The following is a 16,606-nucleotide window of genomic DNA, read 5'->3' as shown; positions in this document are numbered from 1 at the left end:
GGGATCCCTTCATTCCTCGTTCCTGGAGCCTTCTCCGCTCCTCTTCCTTCCTTCTCCCTCTTGCAGGCCTGGGCCTCTGTTACTAGGCCCGCCTCCGGAGCAGAGCTCATGCAGAGCCCCTGCTCCCTGCCACTTCTGCTCAGACTTCTCTGCACTGAACTAAGATGGTGCCCACCTTTTATACTCCCTTCTCAATGCACCCAGGAACTGCTTCCTCCCTGCTCCTGCACTGCAGGGTTCCCCTTCCTCAGTGTTCCCTCCCCCCACTCCAGCCAGGGACAGGGACTGTCGTGCCCATCTCAGGGGCATATTGGTCGCCCTGCCCCACGGCAATGTGGTGCAATGCATGCAGGTGTCGGGTCCTGATCCACACTCCATCCTTATCTGAGAGTGAGATATCACACCTCTGGGTGAGGTGCAATACGTCTGTAGCAACCGAGCCCTCGGTGCTACAGTTCCATTTATCTTCAGCCTAGGTGACGTATTGTGATACAGGGCCGTGATTTTGGCTATAAAAGGGTCCCCTAGACCCCTACCCCAAGCTTTTTAAGAGAATCATATATGGCGTGCCAGGAGACTCTATGGAATGCTTTCTCAGCATCCAACGAGAGTATCTACTTACAAATTTTTAACTGCATCTAGCCCAGGAAATACTTTGTGCCTAGTAGCAGTGTCTGCTAGTCAGCGGATTATCCCGGCTGTTAAGCAAGCTACACCACCTGTAGTTTGGACACTTAATTTTTTCAAAGGAAATGCTTCGGGACCACGGGATACTCAGTGAAGAGCATCAGGAGGCACCCCAAGGCATAGGGGCTGGGACTGGCACTAGGATGCCTTGCGGTGGACAGCCGAGCTCGATCCTTATAAAAGCTTTTTAACTGCAGCAGCTTTAGTGGACGCTACTGGAGCTGGAATTACGCGGCTGCTGGCATGAGACTTGCCCTCCAATAGATCCTTGTAAATGGATTTAAAGTGTATTCATTCAAATTAGAGGGACAATTTAAATTAAAAAGCTTAGAGCTGCCTCCACCACAGGGGGACTCTCTCGACCCACCAGCGGACAGGCACCAGTATTGGGAGAGGGGGGCTGGCCGTCAGGGTTCACCGCGGCTCTGGCACAAACCCGGCGACACGGAGGTGGCACGGGCAGGAGCGGACTGGCCGTGTCGGCTTCTCACTTTTTGGATTTTAGAAGGGCATGACATGCCTATATCTGTGTCTCCCCCTCCTTTTACTCCTCCACCTCTTTTCTTTTCGCATGACTATATGTACTTGTCACTTTTCCATGTGTTAGTTGTGTCTTCTGAGCAGTTTGTCAGCTTTTGGACACCTTTGAAGGTGTTTTCTATGTATTTCTATGTGTTTTTGTTTGCCTGCCATTGGTTTTAACGGTGTTCGAAGGTGTTCGACGAACAGTTCGATGAACAGTTCGGCGAACACACGGGTGTTCGACGAACCGAACCGAACTCGAACACTACGGGGGTGGCTCAACACTACTCGCCGGAAGGGTCCTCGCTCCTCCTGTACCAGTCGCTGACTCGTTTTGTTAATATTATGTAAATGTTTTTGCTATGTATATCCCTATCACATGTAAAGCGCCATGCAATAAATGACGCTATAATAATAATAATAATAATAAAATGGAAAAATATATATAGAGTACAAAAAAGGCACACGTTTTGGTCACTGCGGACCTTCCTCGGTGTACAGAGTCATGGGTAAGGGAACATGTAAGGCAGATGCCTCAATGGTGCGGTAGCTATATGGTATAATGACCAGTTTGAGGTATATAGGCGTGGGAACGCAGTGTCCACCGCTTGTTCCTAATGGTGCCTACAGGCACCTACAAGTGGTGGACACCGCGTTCCCACATTAATGTACACTCTGCACCCCATCTTGACTGAAAAAAAACAGAAATGTTGAAATTTTTGCAAAATTATTAAAAAAGAAAAACTGAAATATCACATGGTCATAAGTATTCAGACCCTTTGCTCAGACACTCATACTTAAGTCACATGCTGTTCATTTCCTTGTGATCCTCCTTGAAATGGTTCTACTCCTTCATTGTAGTCCAGCTGTGTTTAATTAAACTGATAGGACTTGATTTGGAAAGGCACACACCAGTCTATATAAGACCTCACAGCTCACACTGCATGTCAGACCAAATGAGAATCATGAGCTCAAAGGAACAGCCCAAGGAGCTCAGAGACAGAATTGTGGCAAGGCACAGATCTGTCCAAGGTTACAAAAGAATTTCTGCATTACTCAAGGTTCCTAAGAGCAGAGGGCCCCCATAATTCTTAAATGGAAGAAGCTGGGACCACCAGAAGTTTTTCTAGACCTGGCCATCCAGCCAAACTGAGCAATCTATGGAGAAGAGCCTTGGTGAGAGAGGTAAAGAAGAACCCCAAGATGACTGTGGCTGAGCTCCAGAGATGCAGTAGGGAGATTGGAGAAAGTTCCACAAAGTCAACTATCACTGCAGCTCTCCACCAGTCAGGCCTTTATGGAAGAGTGGCCCAACGGAAGCCTCTCCTCAGTGCAAGACATAAGAAAGCCTGCATTGAGTTTGCTCAGAAACACATGAAGGACTCCCAGACTATGAGAAATGAGATTCTCTGGTCTGATGAGACGAAGATAGAATTTTTTGGTGATAATTCTAAGCAGTATGTGTGGATAAAAGCCAGGCACTTCTCATCACCTGCTCAATACAATCCCAACAGTGAAACATGGTGGTGACAGCATCATTCTATGGGGGTGTTTTTCAGCTGCAGGGACAGGATGACTGGTTGCAATTGAAGGAAATATGAATGCGGCCAAGTACAGAGATATCCTGGATGAAAACCTCTTCCAGAGTGCTCTGGACCTCAGACTTGGCCGAAGGTTCACCTTCCAACAAGACAATGACCCTAAGCACACAGCTAAAATAACAAAGGAGTGGCTTCAGAACAACTCTGTTACCATTCTTGACTGGCTCAGCCAGAGCCCTGACCCAAACCCAATTGAGCATCTCTGGAGACACCTGAAAGTGACTGTCCACCAACGTTCACCATCCAACCTGAGGGAACTGGAGAGGATCTGGAGAGGATCTGCAAGGAAGAATGGCAGAGGATCCCAAAATCCAGGTGTGAAAAAACTTGTTGCATCATTCCCAAGAAGACTCATAGCTGTACTAGCTCAAAAGGTTGCTTCTACTCAATACTGAGCAAAGGGTCTGAATACTTATGACCATGTGATATTTCAGTTTTTCTTTTTTAATAAGTTTGCAAAAATGTCTACATTTCTGTTTTTTTCAGTCAAGATGGGGTGCAGAGTGTACTTTAATGAGAAAAAAAATGAACTTTTTAGAATTTACCAGATGGCTGCAATGAAACAATGAGTGAAAAATTTAAAGGGGTCTGAATACTTTCCGTACCCACTGTACACCAAGCAGCCTAATAAGTGATACATCGCTGGAATCAGGGTCTCTGCCACTACATTATGCTACTCTCAAATTACATAGCAAAAACCTGGTGCCAGATTAAACTTAAAAAACATTTTTACAATATTTTTTACATATACATGACTACAATGGGAAGATGAGCAACAGAAAAAGGAAAATTTTTCTTTTATATCATATATGTGACAGTAAATAAACAGGCAAAGTACAACAATTTATGATAGCAATATGTTCTAATGGCTACTTCACCCTTGATGAAGCATTTGTAAAACGCGCGTCAGGGTTTTGGTTGTTGCTTTCCTTATTATCATGTGCATTCTGTTTTTAACCATACTTTTTTTATATAATATTTATTATTGAGGGTTTCTTCATGTTTTGGGGGTTCCCACAGTGCTCACCCTCCAATCTGTCTTTATGTCTGTATGTTGGGACATGGTTTGCATTTTCTTTTTAATAATTTGTACATAATAAAGTTTAAATATTTTAAACTTATTTTTTGCATCATTTCAGTCCTGACACATGTTTTCTTTAGGTCTATATACCATTTATAGTTTAAGAATGGAGATGAAGAAGGCTTAGTTATTGTGTTGGTCTCCTTGTGTTTTGCCTCACTATTCCTCATTCTATACCTTAGTAATATAGCGATGCCCATATGTCAACGTGATGTATTGTGGCACTCCCACATCACCATGTCTGTGCCACTGAGGAAAAAATAGGACTGCCAAAAAAGAAGAGGATGTTGAATACCAGACTATCTGCTGGTGTTGAAATGAAATCAAATGTCTGCAGCACATGCAGCCCTGTAAATAGAAATCTTAATTAAGTCATTCTAGTAACCCCACATACTGTAAGTATAACTAGAAAATGGAAGCAATAGTCATTAACTCCAAGAGATGGCAAAAATTATGCTATTTCATCATTTTAATTGACAACAAATTGCAGTAAAGAATGTTAAAAGAATATATGTAATTACAAGAATTCCAACAGAAAATAGAATCTATCCATGGAAGCAATTCTTAATTATCTAAATAATAAAAATATGACAATTATTAATGACAATATTAAAAAAAAAGCTTTCTCAACCAGATGGCCCTCACCCACATGAACTCATTATTGGAATGAATGTGATTTATAATGCTAATATGCTTTTTTTCTCTTACAGTTTAGTGCCAAAAGCTGAAGTAAGGCACCTGTGGTGTCATTATTCAGAAAGAAACAAGCTGACAGTGAGGAAATGATACTCCAGTAAGTTTGTGATCAATAAGTGAAAATGGTTATTGAGACAAATTATTCATAAAATTCTATTTGACAACAATATTAATTATTAGAGTAAACCTAGCTATCTGGTACATTCATCATGTAAACTACATTATTAAAGCAACACTGACATGGTTAGCCAATAGAACCATGCTTTCCATTTGCTTAGATTATTCTGATTTTATGTAAGGACTACATTATTGCATCATTTTCCTAAAGCTTCCAGTATGATAGCCTCAGAACACCCCACCCCATAGTATCAGCCAAAACTATACACTTCCCTGTTTGCTTCCCTAACAAAGTACCTGCCTAAAATGTCCACACAACTGTATATAAGAAAAAATACCCTCAATGGCACTAAGTCAGCCACCCGCAGATATCAAAGTGCAGATAATTACATAATTCCACAACTTTTCCTTTATGGTGTTTCAATTTCAATGTTAAGGCATATACAGAGGTTATTGAACATATCACCAATAGTGATGAGCGAGCATGCCCTGTTTGTCAGGCAATCCATGCATGTGTTGCATCCCCACAATATTTCAGACAGAGGAGTGAAAATAGTCATCAGAAGAGTTGTCCAAGAGGCAATAACCACCTGTCGAGAGCTACAGAAAAACCTGGCTTTAGCAGGTATAATTGATTCAAAGAAAGCAATAAGTAATGCATTCGACCTGTGTGCGCGCTCATTACGCAAGGCTCCATTGCTGAACAAAATGCATGTTCAAGCACATTTTAAGTTTGTTCAGCAACATTTAGCCAAGCCTGTGAAATACTGGGAGAATATAGTCTGGTCAGATGAGACCAAAATTTAACTCTTTGGATGTCATAATACACACCATGTTTGGAAGCCAAAAGGCACTACATATGACCCCAGAAACGACATACATACAGTGAGGTTTGGAGGTGGGAACTTCATTGTGTGGGGCTGTTCTTCAGCATATGGCACTGCCAAACTTCATATAATTATAGGAAGTATAAATAGACAAATATACCTAGACATTCTTGATAAAAATCTACTGCCATCTTCCAGGATGATGAAGACGAAACAAGGGTGGACATTTAAGCAAGACAATGATCCCAAACACACAGCCAATGAAACTCTCAATTGATTTCAGAGAAAGAAAATAAAGCAGCTAGAATGGCCCAGCCAATAAGTTGACCTGAAGACCTGAATCCAATAGAAAATTTATGGAAAGAACTAAAGCTCCAAGTTCATATAAGGAATCTTCAGGATTTGAAGAGTGTTTATTTGGAAGAATGGGAAAAAATTTCACCTGAGCAATGTATGTGACTAGTTTCTCCATACAGGAGGCATTGACTGGGCCATTCTAGCAGCTTTATTTTCTTTCTCTGAAACCAATTGAGAGTTTCCTTGGTTGTGTGTTTGAGATTATTGTCTTGCTTAAATGTCCATGTTCGTCTTCATCATCCTGGTAGATGACAGCAGATTTTTATCAAGAATGTCCATTCATCTTTCCTTCAATTACATGAAGTTTGCCAGTGCAATATGCTGAAAAAAAGCCCCACACCATGATGTTCCCACCTCCAAATTTCACGGTTGGTCTGGTGTTTTAGGGTGATATGCAGTGCTCTTGGGCCTTCAAACATGGTGTGTATTATGGCATCCAAAAAGTTAAATTTTGCTCTTATCTGACCAGACTATATTCTCCAAGTATTTTACAGGCTTGTCTAAATGTTGTTGAGCAAACTTTTAACGTGCTTAAACATGCTTTTTGTTCAGCAATGGAGTCTTGCGTGGGGAATGTGCATACAGGTCAAGGAGGTTGAGTGCATTGATTATAGTTTTTCTGCTCATTGTACCTGCTCATTCCAGGTCCTTTGTTCTTGGACAACTCTTCTGATAATACTTTTCACTCCTCTGTCTGATAAATTGAGGTAAGCACCTGGTTGTGGCTGGTTTATGGTAAAATGATTTATGGCCTCATCAGTGCTCACTGAAACCTTCAGTTGTTTAGAAATTCTTCTGTTACCAATGCTATCAATATGTTTTGCAACAATAAAACTGTGAAGGTATTGGGAAAGCTCACTGTTTTTACCCATCATGAGATGTTTCTCGTGTGGCACCTTGGTAAGGAGACACTTTTTTATAAGCAGTCAGCTGAACCAACTGATAATATTCTCTGCTAAGTGGCAGGTTGCTTTCTAATTACTGATAGATTTCAGCTGGTGTCATGACTTTCCATGGCTTTTTGAACCTCTCTTTCTATGATGTAATTTCTTTACCTGTGTGGATTGAATGGGTTATTACTGACATCTGGTGAAAATATCATGTCAATAGCACCTTTATAAATACAGTGCCTACAAGTAGTATTCAACCCCCTGCAGATTTAGCTGGTTGACACATGCGGAATTAACTTGGCATTGTGACATTTGTACTGTAGATCAGCCTGGAAGTGGGAAATGCACTGCAGCAAATTTTTTTTTTTTTTTTTTTTAAAAACGTTAAAAGTTAATTCAGAGTGTCATTTATTATTCAACCCCTCAAACCACAAGAATTCTGTTTGGTCCCCCTAAAGTATTAAGAAGTAGTTCAGGCACCAAGAATAATGAGCTTCACATGTGTGGATTAAAGATCTCTTTTTCCAGCCTTTTCTGACTATTTAAGACCCTCCCCAAACTTGTGAACAGCACTCAGACATGGTCAACATGGGAAAGACAAAGGAGCATTCCAAGGCCATCAGAGACAAGATCGTGGAGGGTCACAAGGCTGGCAAGGGGTACAAAACCCTTTCCAAGGAGTTGGGCCTACCTGTCTCCACTGTTGGGAGCATCATCCGTAAGTGGAAGGCTTATGGAACTACTGTTAGCCTTCCACGGCCTGGACAGCCTTTGAAAGTGTCCTCCCGTGCCGAGGCCAGGCTTGTCCGAAGAGTCAAGGCTAACCCAAGGACAACAAGGAAGGAGCTCCGGGAAGATCTCATGGCAGTGGGGACATTGGTTTCAGTCAATACCATAAGTAACGTACTCCACCGCAATGGTCTCCGTTCCAGACGAGCCTGTATGGTACCTTTACTTTCAAAGCATCATGTCAAGGCTCGTCTACAGTTTGCTCATGATCACTTGGAGGACTCTGAGACAGACTGGTTCAAGGTTCTATGTTCTGATGAGACCAAGATCGAGATCTTTGGTGCCAACCACACACGTGACGTTTGGAGACTGGATGGCACTGCATACGACCCCAAGAATACCATCCCTACAGTCAAGCATGGTGGTGGCAGCATCATGCTGTGGGGCTGTTTCTCAGCCAAGGGGCCTGGCCATCTGGTCCGCATCCATGGGAAGATGGATAGCACGGCCTACCTGGAGATTTTGGCCAAGAACCTCCGCTCCTCCATCAAGGATCTTAAGATGGGTCATAATTTCATCTTCCAACAAGACAACGACCCAAAGCACACAGCCAAGAAAACCAAGGCCTGGTTCAAGAGGGAAAAAGTCAAGGTGTTGGAGTGGCCTAGTCAGTCTCCTGACCTTAACCCAATTGAAAACTTGTGGAAGGAGCTCAAGAATAAAGTCCACATGAGACACCCAAAGAACCTAGATAACTTGGAGAAGATCTGCATGGAGGAGTGGGCCAAGATAACTCCACAGACCTGTGCCGGCCCGATCAGGTCTTATAAAAGACGATTATTAGCTGTAATTGCAAACAAGGGTTATTCCACAAAATATTAAACATAGGGGTTGAATAATAATTGACCCACACTTTTATGTTTAAAATTTAATAAAATTCAACTGAGCAAAATAACTTTTAGGTTTGTAAGATTTATGCTTCTCTTCATAAAACCTACTCTCGTTTGCAGTTTGAAGGCTCTAACTTATTTGCATCTTATCAAACCAGCTAAATCTGCAGGGGGTTGAATACTACTTGTAGGCACTGTATATTTATGTAGAAAATTGGTGACATATTCAATACTTATTTCACCTACTATATACATATACATACATATACATGTGATGCGCCCCCTGGGCCGTGGGGTACTTGGTAGCCGGGCCGGTCATTGCTAGGGGAGATGTCACAGTGGTGGTGACCCAGTCCGTGACCCAGGGCGATCAATAAAAGGGGGGTTTTATAGTTTTTGTATTTAATGTTCGTGACGCCACCTGTGGTATGCAGCTATATAGAGCTGCCGCTGCGGAGCAGGTCCTCTAGAGCTGTTGGTAATGCAGCAGAGTTGGTTCAGCTCTCCACAGGTAGAGCTAAGCTCCAGGGCATTGCAGTGATGGTGAATGATGAAGTAACTGTGGTTGTGCAGTGTCGTGCAGGGGATGGCGCAGCAATTATTCACAGAGACAATGGGGTGCAGTCTTTGGGTTTTACTCACAGTTTGCCAAGATTCCAGGTTACAGTTACCGGTGTATAACCTCCCACGTCGTCCTGTGTCTACTCAGGGAGGGGTTTAGCAACTCTCACGTCTCTCAGGAGTACTAAAATGGGACCCCGTTCTGTGTGCCTTTTTTGGTCAACTTCCATGGCTGGCTCTCACCCTCTTGCCCTGCGCCTCACACCCAGTGTCCCAAGCCAGTGACCGCGGACCTTGTCGCGCGACATCCTCTCTGTCCCCTGGGTCCTCTATGGCCACCTTTTTGGCGATTTAGATGTGGCTGCTGGCTGCAGCACCTGAAATGCTGCACCCTCCGGTTATCTAGCTGAGACTTGAAGAACTCTGCTAATTTAGGGGCCGTTCCCCTCTCTGCGGCCTGATCCCTCCACGTCCTGGTAGATTCGGGCGCACGGGTGGCATCCGCACTGCCCGTGCCCCTGGGATCCTTTCTGTTCTGGAGCCTTCCTTCCTGCTCCTCTCTTCAGTCTGTCCTGGGCCTCTCTCACTAGGCCCTCTTCCCTGAGCAGGGCTCCTCCACAGCTCCTGCTCTCAACTCTCTCTCTCAGACTGAACACTGACTGAACTGCACTGAACTGAACTCTCAGACTGTCTGCTCCACTCCCAAGATGGCTTCCCCTTTTTATATCCTCCTTCTCAAGTTCTCCCCTGATCTGCTTCCTATACCCACACCCACTACATGGTTCCCCCTCTCTTGGTTCCCCCCACTCCAGCCAGGGACAGGGCTCAGCAGCGCAGCAGTGCATCTTGCCCCTCCTGCTGTTCTGGAGTAGTGTAGTGTTGGATGCAGGTGTTTGGCTCCTGGGCAGTACTCCATCCCTATCTGAGAGTGAGATACCACACCTCTGGGTGAGATGCAGTACCTCTGTCGTGACTGAACCTGCAGGGGCGCCACATATGTATACATATATATATATATATATATATATATATATATATATATATAAAGATTAATTTTAGATTAATTTCCTAACCTAAATTATGTGCTACACTGCAATACATGCTTGAGCTTTCATACCTGACAGTCAGTTCTCCTTTATGTGTATTTTTATCAGTCTACTTTCCTTGTGCTGTTTCACTCTTGTATTATACCACATTGTAGACGGGTCCAATCAAGCACATTAAATAAGCAATGAGATCTAAAGTACAGACTAGCACACGCTAGGGAATATGGAGAACACAGGTTAACACATTCACTATACAGAGGTCAGATAGACTGAGTTAAGGGTCTTATTACACAGTGTTAGAAAAATGGATCAAACAGTTAGTTTTGCAAAGAGAAAGCAAATCATGACTGAATTCTATCACATTAATAGGCAGAAAGCAAAGCCTTCATCTTCAATAAATTTCTCTGATACAATTGGGAAACATGCCCTCAGTAGCTATCTTTTCTAGTCTAACAAAAACGATAAAGCTAGCTTTTTTTTTGTTAACCTGTGCAAAAAAAACAAACTATTTATAACTGTAGAGCTTGAATATTTATAGATGTGGGCACAATATTTTATTTCTGTTTGTCAGAAAGAATTTAATATATGTATTTGTAATATGTATATGTAATTTATTATTTTTTAAATAATATTAACTGGAATAAATAAAATAATGCTTTATCAAACCCAGTTATAATATTAATAACACTTTGCATTTTTTGAAGTGTACCTTCATTTTAATCTATAATTTATCACAAAGTATGGGGAATTATGTAAACAATTCCCTCATATACTGATATACTGAAAATACAGCATTAAAGCACCCACAAAGTATTGTATTACGGATCTCATTCGGAAAATGTTGAAAATGAAAAAATAAAAATGCAAAAATTCCCTAAAATATCTTCCATTAAGTTGGATATATCTCACCAAGGAGGGCAGCAAAAAGCAAAATAAATTCTCTAGTTTACCTTGTGAATTTGTAAGCCATTTACAGTCCTCTGTATATCCTACTCTATGGCAGATTGAAGAAATCTTGTCAGAGGTGAACCTACGCTAATAATTCTCTGACATAAAATAACATAATTCACATATTTCAGTTATTAGTCTTCATCTTTTGCAAATTTGACTTTTAAGAGGTTGTGTAGGGCTGGTAGTAGACATTCTGGGGATCGTAGCCTGTAGCCAAAATGGGCTTGCATGTTAATGGACAACACTTTCTACTAATTGTTAAACATTAAAAGATTATATACAAGATTTACTTTGTCTACAACCTCTGACTGTTCCACTCCTGGTTTCGGTTTACAAATACTGATTTAAAATCCTGACTGAATAATGAATGTGTGAACGTGACCTTATGGTGGGAGTAGTGGGAGGCTCTGAGCTCTGTATGACACTAAGATTCAGATAGAACGTAGATGCAACATATATTGTGTTGTGTGTATTAGTGATGAGCAAGCACTAAAATGCTCGGGTACTCGTTGCTCGGGTCGAGCACATTGGAATACTCGGGTGCTCGACCCAAGCAACGAGCCCAATGTAAGTCTATGGGAAACTCGAGCATTTTTCAGGCGGCTCCCCCCCGGCGGTCTGCAGAGGGCCTAAAAATTGCCCAAATCGAAGGGAACAGTGCTCAAGTGACATGGGAACAGCATGGGAAAGACCCCTGGAAGCATTTCTGACTCCCAGGTCACTACTGTCAACATGGTTATCAGAGGTATTACGCCACTTTTCCGGACTCACAATAAAACATACCAAAACGAAACCAAAATGGATTTTCCTGGGAAATATGTTAAGGAACATCCTTTCCATGACATGTATAATGTATAAAAAGCAAAATAAATAACCAAAAACAAAAATACTCCTACACACCTTGGGCTATGTTCACACGTAGCGTTTTTGATGCATTTTTGCACTTTTGCATTGCTTTCAACCAATACAAATGCTTTCACCAGGAAATTTCATTTTAACATTTTACACTGCCTAAAAGTGTGCCCATCATAAGTGATCCTTGGCGCATGCGAAGATGCTTCCCGCCATGAACCTATCATTGCAGACTTGCTACAATCACCATCCACGTCCTTGTCCCACTGCAGCGTTTAGTTGTCCTTACCCCATTCCTTGGAATGCATGCGCAAGTATGCAGGCAGTCAGCCACCCACCCACCCACAGGCTGCAATACTATACTGCCAAATTTTTGACAGCTGCTTGCACTTGAAATGTGGCCTTTAAGGCTCGTGGGGGCGGAAGCTTTTCACAACCTCATGCCGGCGGCGGCCGAGTGTCCATACTCGGTCCCCAGCCGCCAATATATTTATCGCCTCCGCCTTCCACAAGCACCGGTCCCACAACATTACCCGTGCCCTCCCCAGTGCACTTACTGGGAAGGACCACCTAACCACAAACACGTGGACAGGTGAATGTGGCCAGGGATGGTACGGAGCCAGTCCACAACTTTTGTTGCTGACAGTTGTATTTAGCTTGGTGAAAGGACTGGCATAGAGGGAAACCGTATCTACCCTGCATGTCATTTCTCCCAGGAAGTCCTGTAATTGAGCTTGCTGCAGAAGCAATGGCAGCCCGTCCAACATCAACTGGCACTTGTCGGTGGTGCTTTGACACACACACATCTTTCTTTGCGCATTTAATTTCTTGAATACAGAGTTGGACAATAGCCTGATCTGTAATGCGGTTTGAGAAATAACATGCATAAGCATGGCCGCTCCACATTAAAAAGCAGCCATAGAGTGTCCGGGAACCTTCCCCCACACTTTTCTTAGCCAGGGCTGCTTTTCAGGAGGGTTGGACGGTCCCACCAGAGAACCGGAGACTCCTCCGGCGGGCCCTGGCTTCTCCTTCAGGAGAGTTCATAGTGCCGAGGTGATGCCATGATGATGATAGAGGCCACCATCTGCTTAGTTTTCTGTTACTTGGAAAGCAAGTGCAAGTATTCAGCCAGCCACCCACCTACCCACCCACCGGCCGCAACACTAAACTGCCAGATTTCTGGGCAGCTTTTTGCACTTGAAATATGGCCTTTTAAGCTCGTGGAGGCGGAAGCTTTTCACAACCTCATGCCGGCGGCGTCCAGGTGTCCATACTCGGTCCCCAGCTGCCACTATATTTCCCGATATTGCCTCCGACCTTCCACAAGCATGGGTCCCACAACATTACCCATGCCCTCCCCAGTGCACTTACTGGGAAGGACCGCCTAACCACAAACACGTGGACAGGTGAATGTGGCCAAGGACGGTACGGAGCCAGTCCACAATTTTTTTTGCTGACAGTTGTATTTAGCTTAGTGAAAGGACTGGCATAGAGGGAAACCCTATCTACCCTGCATGTCATTTCTCACAGGAAGTCCTCTAAAGCTGCTTTCACTAGAAATGTGGCCTTTAAGGCTCGCGGAGGCCGGTGTTCTCTCCGTCTTCTACAAGCACGGGTCCCTGAACATTACTGCTGGTACTTTTCTGTGGGAATTTGCTTGCCTCCTACCAGCCTAGAATATTTCCAGCAAACTATGGTACGACACCATGGTATCAGCAGTGAATGTAACATCCTTGGTGGCGTGCTGGCATGGCTTACAATCTCCCACCATGCAAGACCGCCAACTTACCTATCAGTCCAGGCTGCACACTTTGCTCCAGTATGTGCTGTGTGCATGTCTCTTGTCTGATTACTTATGGGGGCGGCGCTGTTACTGCCTGATTCTTAAACTTACAGTGTGGCAAGTCCTAATGCCTCCCCAGCCTATTGCTGTGAGTCACAGGATACTTAAACCCCCTCCACCCAGTACGAGGTGCCTGAGCAACACTTTCTTTCAGTGTGTTCTGTGCAACTGAGTTGCCAGGTCCTGTCCTGAATCTAGTCTGTTTCCACCACCCTGGGGGCTGAGTACCCAGGCCTATTACCTGTATCTGTGACTTCTAGTCTGTTGCTGTCACCCTGGGGGCTGTATACCCAGGCCCGTTACCTGTATCTGTGACTCCTAGTCTGTTTCCGCCACCCTGGGGGCTGAGTTCCCAGGCTCGTTCCTGTATCTTGTTCTGGGTTCAGTTCCTGTCTGAACTGTGTCCTAGCCCGTTACCTGTTTGTCTCTATGTCCGTACCTGACCTTTTCCTGCAGTGTCTGAACCTGCACCTAACTCCAACTCGTTGTCTCTGTACTTCTGTTTGTGAGTTTTGTGTCCTCTCGCTACTTCATTGTAAGTACCTTGTGTGTATCTGGTTCTGCTTGTCCCATTTCCCTGCCTCCGTATCTACCTCCTGTGTTCTAACTATCTTACTGTGTTTCCCAGTCTGTTCCATGTGAACAGAGCCCTGTCCTGTCTGCCTGCACCTTCTGCTCTGTTCTGCCTCGCTTGTCCACCGCACCTGCGGTTTCGCTCTGCTCTGCTTGTCCACTGCACCTGTGGTTTCGTTCTGCTCTGCTTGTCCACCGCACCTGCGATTTCGCTCTGCTCTGCTTGTCCACCGCACCTGCGGTTTTGCTCTGCTCTGCTTGTCCACCACACCTGCGGTTTCGCTCTGCTCTGTTTGTCCACCGCACCTTTGGTTTCGCTCTGCTCTGCTTGTCCACCACACCTGCAGTTTCGCTCTGCTCTGCTTGTCCACCGCACCTGCGGTTCGCTCTGCTCTGCTTGTACACCGCACCTGCGGTTCTGCTCTGTCTGTACTGGTCCCTATCCAGCCTGCGTTCCTACCTGCCAGTATCTGCCAGTCTGCATACCAGCCGTGCCTGCCAGTACCCGCCTGTCTCAATACCAGCCATGCCTGCCAGTACCCGCCTGTTTGCATACCAGCCGTGCCTGACAGTACCCACCTGTCTGCATACCAGCTGTGCCTGCCCGTTCCTGCATTCCTCAGTGTGGGTCAACAGCGGTGACCGGGGTCTGACCTGGAGTAGCACTTGGGCCACCTCCCATGTCCCTCCTCAGATCACGGAGTCGATTGAGCTGCCATGTGTTCATGGTCAAATCTGGCGAGGCCCCTAGTCACGCCCCTCCCGGCACTCCTCGGTTCGTGGCCCAGTGGGACCACTAACTACGCTCACGCCAGTGAGTCCAGGTGTGAGAGTAACAGCAAAGTCATCCCCAATTTCCTTCTCAGGAATTTTATTTGGTAGACTGAGTGGCTGCCCAAATACATTTTCTCACAAAGGAGCTGAAGATAGAGTGGCAGTAGGTGCAAGTTTCTCCAGCCTATTAGACATTAGAGGGTGAACGGCAGCATATTGGATCAGTGGTTAGCACTGAAGACTTGCATTGCTGGGATCCTGGGTTCAAATCCCAGCAAGGACAACATCTGCAAGGACTTTGTATGTTCTCCCTGTGTTTGCGTGTGTTTCCTCCTCAGTAAAAAAGCAGCCATAGAGTGTCCGGGAACCTTTCCACAAACTTTTCTTAGCCAGGACTGCTTCTTGGCAGGGTTGGACGGTCCCACCAGAGGATCCTCTGGTGTGCCTTGGCTTCTACCTCAGGAGAGTTCATGATAACGCTAACTTTGCAGCTGCTATGGGGCACTTGAGCGGGGGAGAAAAGTTAGCCCTCAGAATCAAATCCTCTGGTGGGCACAATGTTTTTCAATCTGAAACAGCTTCTCAGTGGGAGTTGTATTTCACCACAGCCATATTCTTTAGCTCGGTGAAAGGACTGGCATAGAGGGAAACCGTATCTACCCCGGCTGTCATTTTTCCGTCACCAGGTTCTGCCCATTGTCACACACATGCCTGGCTGTATGTTCAGCGGTGAGAGCCACAGATCAGGCTGCTGTGTTACAGCTTTCAACAACTCTGCAGCACTGGGCGGTTTGTCAATTAAGTATTAAACATGTTATCTTCAGCACAGCCTGTTGCCGCTTGGCCAAGACAGTGCTGCAGTGCTGTCAGCTTGTGACTGATGTGGTCATTTTGGAGATGGAAGAGGAGATGCATGAGCTGAACAATGTGATTACATTGTTGTTAAAATGGTGACGCTTATTTTTATACTAAAGAAAGATCCTATTGTTTTGTTTTTTTTACGTTTTTTTAAGACAAATGCATTCACCGGGAAATGTCATTTTAACATTTTACAACCTTATCTGGCAATGTGTTATGTGACACATCATCAGACATATCCTGTTTTATTTATGATTGAAGGACTCTGAAAGTCATAAAGCCTATTTTTATAGGGACATCAGACGGCCCTTACTATTCATAAAAGGCCAGCAGTTGGCCCTATCTATTGTTATAGAGCCATCAGCCGGCTATGCTTTGTTGTTCCCATTATGAACAAGTGGGTCTCCTATACTGTTATTGCATATCCAGTGACTGCAAAGGCTGCCAAAAATTTGGACGCAACCCAATACCCCTTTAAAGAGACATAGAGGGTCTCAGTAAAAAAAATGTTCCCATTATAAAGGAGCGGGTCTCCTATAGTGGTAATGCCCATGCTGTGACTGCAAGGGCTGCCAAAATTTGGGAAAAACCCCACTAAGAATTTAAAGACACATGGAGCAGGGCCACAGTAATAAGGTACGACATGTTCCCATTAGAGAGGAGAGGGTCTGCTATACAGTTATAGGGTATGCAGTGAGTCCAATGGCTGACAATTTTAGGAAAAACCCCACTAAGAATTTAAAGACAC

The 16,606-nt window shown here is 44.4% G+C and overlaps 1 protein-coding gene and 1 long non-coding RNA gene across 2 annotated transcripts in view; one reads left to right on the top strand and one right to left on the bottom strand.

Moving 5' to 3' along the window:
* Positions 1-4,685, top strand: part of LOC141259665 (uncharacterized) — a 247,546-nt gene extending 242,861 nt beyond the window's left edge. Inside the window, exon 4 of the long non-coding RNA XR_012318450.1 lies at positions 4,602-4,685. This is a non-coding gene — a long non-coding RNA (uncharacterized lncRNA). The remainder of the gene's footprint in view (positions 1-4,601) is intronic.
* The window catches only part of NKAIN2 (sodium/potassium transporting ATPase interacting 2), a 1,575,235-nt gene that overhangs the window by 730,192 nt on the left and 828,437 nt on the right, over positions 1-16,606 (bottom strand). The gene's annotated exons all lie outside the window — the stretch shown is intronic.

Source organism: Phyllobates terribilis, unplaced genomic scaffold (genome assembly GCF_046119375.1).
Source record: "Phyllobates terribilis strain yellow unplaced genomic scaffold, ASM4611937v1 Scaffold_3__8_contigs__length_932513732, whole genome shotgun sequence".
NCBI lineage: Eukaryota > Metazoa > Chordata > Amphibia > Anura > Dendrobatidae > Phyllobates > Phyllobates terribilis.
Note: the sequence above shows the minus strand (reverse complement) of the source record. Positions and strands in the feature narration are given on the sequence as shown.